The sequence below is a fragment of the Marmota marmota genome, unplaced genomic scaffold (assembly GCF_001458135.2).
Source record: "Marmota marmota marmota unplaced genomic scaffold, marMar, whole genome shotgun sequence".
NCBI lineage: Eukaryota > Metazoa > Chordata > Mammalia > Rodentia > Sciuridae > Marmota > Marmota marmota.
Genome location: NW_025999853.1, coordinates 25,780,436 through 25,786,435, shown reverse-complemented (window position 1 = coordinate 25,786,435; position 6,000 = coordinate 25,780,436).

Genomic DNA, 6,000 nt, shown 5'->3' with positions numbered 1-6,000 from the left:
CCAAGATCGATGTAAACAGCAAAGAGGTGTTTATTGCGAGCTAGCTCGGTCCTCCGCGCACACACACAGCAACTGGTGACTCTGAGAGGCCCCAGCCCAGGGTTTGCAGCAGTTTTATACATTCTTTGGAGAAGGCAGGGACTCCCACATACATCATAGCATCTCTTAGCAAATCATCACACACCGCGGGAAAATCAAATAACAACTCTAAAACATGATTAGCACATTCAGTGGCAGGAACAAGTTGGGTAGGGGTGATTGGTTACTACAAAAGGGGGATTTATTTGAACTGATTGGTTTAAGCCAAGAGGGGTGTACGTGCTGAACTACATGGTTTCCCAACACGTTATCAACCACATAAACTACTGGGAGGGTCATCTGGCATCCCAGGTATTTCCCTGTCTCATGCTGATTGGTGGCTGCTAGGGAGTTGCTATGGATCCCCACATAGCCTGACTGAGTCAGGGACACCTGGCGCAGCAGATCTCCCCTGTTATTTGTAGATAAACAACTTAGCTGGGTGGGAATGTGCCTAGGAGTGCTCTGTAGGTCGTTCCAAGGACAAAGGTGATGTCCCTTCCTTGGACAGGCTTTGCTCTGAGGTAGAGGCTGGTTTTTCACCAAATGGCAGGAGCTATTCCTATGCAACACTTCAGCAACTTTTTGGTAAATGATGACCATAAGCAGAACAATAAGCTTGCTATATAAATTAGCAGTTTAAGAACATTTGAGTTTTCAAGATAAAATGAGAAGATTATAATGAGAAAACATATTTAGAAAAATGAAATTGAGACTTAGAATGTAATTACCTCATATCCTGTTCCTTGGATAAAACATCCAAGCAATATATCTTCACTATGTAAAAATAAATGAATACAAAATGTATACGAAATAAAAGCTATAATGTGGTATGACTTTCCAAGCTTCCTTTCTTCTTCTATTACTTATGATAGCACACACACACAGCCTAAGATATATCATCATTAAAAATTATTAAGTAATCTGGGAGATATTGTCTGCTTTGATTATTTTTAGCAATATTGTCATGCTATGATAGTGAGTAATATCTAATCTGTTTATAATGTTGTTCAAGTTTTATGATCTATGATTAGCTTCTGTGTTTTCTCAGTTTGAAGGCATCTGAAAGATATGTGTTAGAAGGGAGTTCTATTATCTATTCATATGACCCCAACTGAGTTATTTAAATTTTCTGAACTTTCCTTTTAAATCTGTGTGTTCCGGGTACCATGTAACCCTTAGTTATGCTTTTAATTCCCTGCTGCTCCCTCCTACAGTAAGTATTCATCTCTTCATACAGCCAGTGATGAAAATCAGTGTTCTCTAGCCCTGAAGCTGAAACCTTAAAACTTTTTCCTCACATATTCAGCATGAGGATAGTTGTCTTGAATGTTCAAGAAAACAAACAAATAAACAAAAGCAAAACCAAAACAACAACAACAACAACAAAACAACTATTTGCTTCAAATATGAGGAACCCATGACTCCAGAAGTTAAAGTATCCCTTGTTTCCTTTTCGGATGATACAATGAAAAGAATGCTGGGTCCTTAACCATTCTAGCATTTAAATGTCCCCTCTAGTACCCATTAAGCTCTGTGGCCAAGGTCAGGACCCTTCTCCTTTACAAAGAAATAATAAGTCTATTTGAAGCTTAATTTTGATGTTTACAGAATATGAATATAAAGTGACTTGAGCAGTGTTTGATATATAATAAATACACAATGAATATTTCAATTCTATTGAATTTTATTAGGGACTATAGGAAACTCTTGACTAATCCATATAAAACATAGCAAATATGGGAGATATTTTTTATAAATATGAATATTACTTTATTTTTATTGTATAACACTATTTTCTACTTCCTTTATCATTTTTATAGAGCATTTGAACCATATTGAGCCATGGCCTCATGACTTTACCAAACATTAAAAGCAGGATGTCTATGTTTACTTTAGTCATCATAGTTCAAATTACATCTAGGGACTCATAAATATTGGGTTTATTATATATCACTAAAGGTAACTGTGCATGTGCAAAATAATTACAGATAAATGATCATTAAATCTAATAGTTTTACTCTATTGACAGAGGAAATGAATAGCTATAAAGTAATATAACTTTTTTTAATGAACAATAAAGATCATACACATTTTTTGTTAGAAGACAGCCAGGTTGCAATATGGAAGCTTGGCTTGATTATAAATAAGGAGCATGCTCTTTGCATTAAATGGTATATGGCCAAGCAGGCTGCATTCATTTGACTTCCTAGACAGGCAGAGTTGAATTCAGAAGCAGCTAATTGCCTCAGGGACCTTCCTTTGGCATCTTGCCCAATGGTACTCTTGGTGGGAGGAGCAGCTTCACACACTGAGCTTAAAAGCATCTGGGTTGCTGTTCTAAATGCTACTGCTGACAGATTTACCATCTGCCTTTGAGAAAGACAACAGTCTGGGGAACTTTGATACTAAGCATCCACATGATAGCCTTTGACAGTCACAAGCCTTCCTTAAATAAGAGAGTAAAATAAACCTTATGTAAAACAAACAAAAAATAATGGACCAGTGTTATTTTCACTTTAATTCTCTTCAAAACTAATGTGGAAATTTATTGGTGGTAGAACATTTATTGAGCAGTATGTGCCAAATGCCAAGTGCTTTATATTTACATATTTATTCTGGACAACCACACACTGAGGTAGGCACAATTTTTATCCTCATTTTAAACATACAGGAGTTCATACTTCAAGAATAAAAACATTTGCTCAGACTTATATTAGACAATAAGTATCAGAGCACAAACTAGACTCAAGGTAGTCAGAATCAGTTTATCATAATCTTTGCTGATTTGTATATTGAGGTTTTATCCATTTTCTCATGAAAGCTGATTTTCTGAAATGCCTTAGCCTTTCATAAATAGATAAATGCCCATATTTCCATTACAACAGATTATACAGTAAGAATAGATTACTCAAAACATGACAATATTGAAATCAAGGTAGAAAAGATCTTTTCTCATTAGCTTCTCCAGAAGAAAACATTCAAGGAAAGATTATACCCCTATTAGAAAATTACATGTCATAGGTAGTATCTTGGGAATGAATTATTGGGTTAAAAAAGTACACTCCAGGGGCTGGGATGGTGGCTCAATGGTAGAGCACTTGCCTAGCACGTGGGAGGCACTGGGTTCAATTCTCAGCACTACATATAAATAAATAAAAAGGTCCATTGACATATTAAAATAAAAGTACACTTCACTGATAAAAAAACTTGAGTACTTGTAATGGTACTAGAAAACTACTTAGGAAGATTTAAAAACTCTATGCAATTTTAATATATCTGTAGGACAGTGCATTTGAATTGCATAATACATATTAAAATTTATAATCTACAGAATAAGTTTGTATCATCATATATTGCTCTCATTTGGGGATTAAATACTTTCAGCAAGTGAGATGTGATAGACACATTTTTCACAATCACAATTATATTCACTGCTTTTCTGCTTAAGCATTGTTGGCCTAATCTTTAAACATTCAAATGCTGATGATCTTAATGCCATCAATAAGACATCTATGTTAGCATTAAATGACAATTTAATTTAAAATCCCTAAGCAAAAACAAATGAATACATTTGAAATTGAATTGTGTCTTTCACAATAGCTCTCTGTGGATATTTCCCTCCCTTAGGTAAAAGGCAGGCACATTCCAGATGTAAGCTCTTATAGTTGGAATGCACATCCTGACCCATAGTTGCCCTGCTTCCCTTTCCCTTGGGGAAATCTACCAACCTGGTTGCAGACTGTCAGTAGGAAGATAGGTAGAATGATTTATAACCAGCCTGTGGCTGTTTATTCTAAAGTACAAACAGCCAAATTACACTGGAGGGGGAAATGAAATGGAAGGTATTGATTCATATTTTTTTAGGACCAACTCAAAAACCCACATGCACAATCAATATGGAGAATATTGAGTCTATTACTCAAAATATGTAAGCAACCTAATGAATAGTAGAAAAAATTGAAAACAATAAAATAACCTTAAATATAGAGGTAATGCAACATGCAAAGGTGACCAAGACCACTCATGATAAATTTAATATACTTTCCAGTTATATTTGAAGACTCTGGATACTTTACTGTTATCAAACAAAAACAAAAACAAAATTTCTTTATGGGATGGATATTAAAAGTTACAATAAGAGTTGAAGGAGGAAAAAATTTGTGGATCGAGGAAATCTTAGGTAATGCAGGTGCAAAATGTACTCCACAAGAGTATGCATAGTGATAAGAACTGGGTCCTATGAGTCTAAATTTTACCAGCCTAGAAACAATTCTAGGATTGAAGATGAATATACTTGAGGAGAAGCCCTGATTCAGCCACTTGCTAGTTGTGTATCTCTAAAATTAGTTAACTTTTTTTTGGCTTTGGACTTCTTAGTTGCATGATGGGATAAAAAGGTAAATTCATATATCTCTTGTGATGTATAGATAAGTGGAAAGAAAGTGATAGCCATATTGAAAAGATTAAATCCATGATAGTTTCTGAATTTCCTCTGTACTGTATTTCTCACTTACTGAAAATGTCTTAAACTGATGTTCAAGTCCCCACCCCCAACTTGTTCACATTGCATTCTTCCAGCTTGATATCATAAGGTCCTCCTTTAAAATGTGATGTTGGTAAAATTGGTTGTTCAGAACAGTCATACACTACATAATGATGCTTTTGTTCAACAACAGGCCACATAAATGATGGTAATCTCACAAGATTATAATGGAAATGAGAAACTTATGTGGGCTAGTGACTTCATAGCTATTATAACATTGTAGCACAATGTATTATTCATATATTTATGATGATGCTGGTGTAAGCAACCTGTTGCACTGCCAGTTGTGTATAAGTATAATTTATACGACTATGCAACATAAATATGTGATAGTGATAAACATCTATGCTACTGGTTTACATATTTGCTATACTGTACTTTTAATGATTATTTTAAATGTACTCCTCCTACTTATACAAATGAGGACTGAAAAACACATCAGGCATGTTCTTTACAAGTTATTCCAGAAGATGACACTCCAGTTTCACTTGGGTTTTCGACCCTGAAGTCTTCTAGGGGGACAAGACATGTGAGTGGAAAAAACTGATATTGATGATTCTGAGCCTCTATAGGACCTAGGCTAATATCCATGTTTGTGTCTTAATTTTTAAAAAGAATTTAAAAACAACAACAACAAAAATAATAATCCCTATGGAATAAAGATAAGGAAAGACAATGCATTTGTAGCGGTATAATGTATATTTTAAGCCAAGAATTACAAAAAAAAAAAAAAATAGAAAGAATCAAGGTTACAGAATTAAAATAGAGCTAATTAATTAAGAAAATAATTTTAAATAAATTTAGTATAGCCTCAGTGTATAGTTTCAAAGAGTCCACATTAGTGTCAACCTTCACATTTGCCTAAACATTCACTCACTGACTCATCAGAACAACTTCCAATCCTGCATGCTCTATCTATTCATGGTAAATTCCATTATACAGCTGTCCCATTTTATTTTTCCTATTGTATTTTTATCTGTACTACTTCTGTAGGTACACAAATACCATTAAGCTCAAGTTGCCTAGTGTATTCAGTACAGCAACCTGCTGTTCAGGTTGGTCGCCTGAGAACAATATTATGTATTCTTAGGCTACATACCATACACCCTGGATGTGTAGTAAACTGTACCATCCTCGGTTTGGGAAAAATCTATTCTAATGTTTGTAAAATAAAATCACCTAAGGGCACATCTCAGAATGTGTATCTGTTGATAAGTAACAAAATTGTAGTCCTTGACTTTATATATTGAGCGTTCACATTAAAGTAAAAAAGTGTTTAGATCTTTTTCAAGTTAGAACCGCTCTTTGTGTAAATTCAGTTGTTGCAAATGATTTTGACAAAACATTATTTATCAGTCAGTTCCTGTTATTTAGAA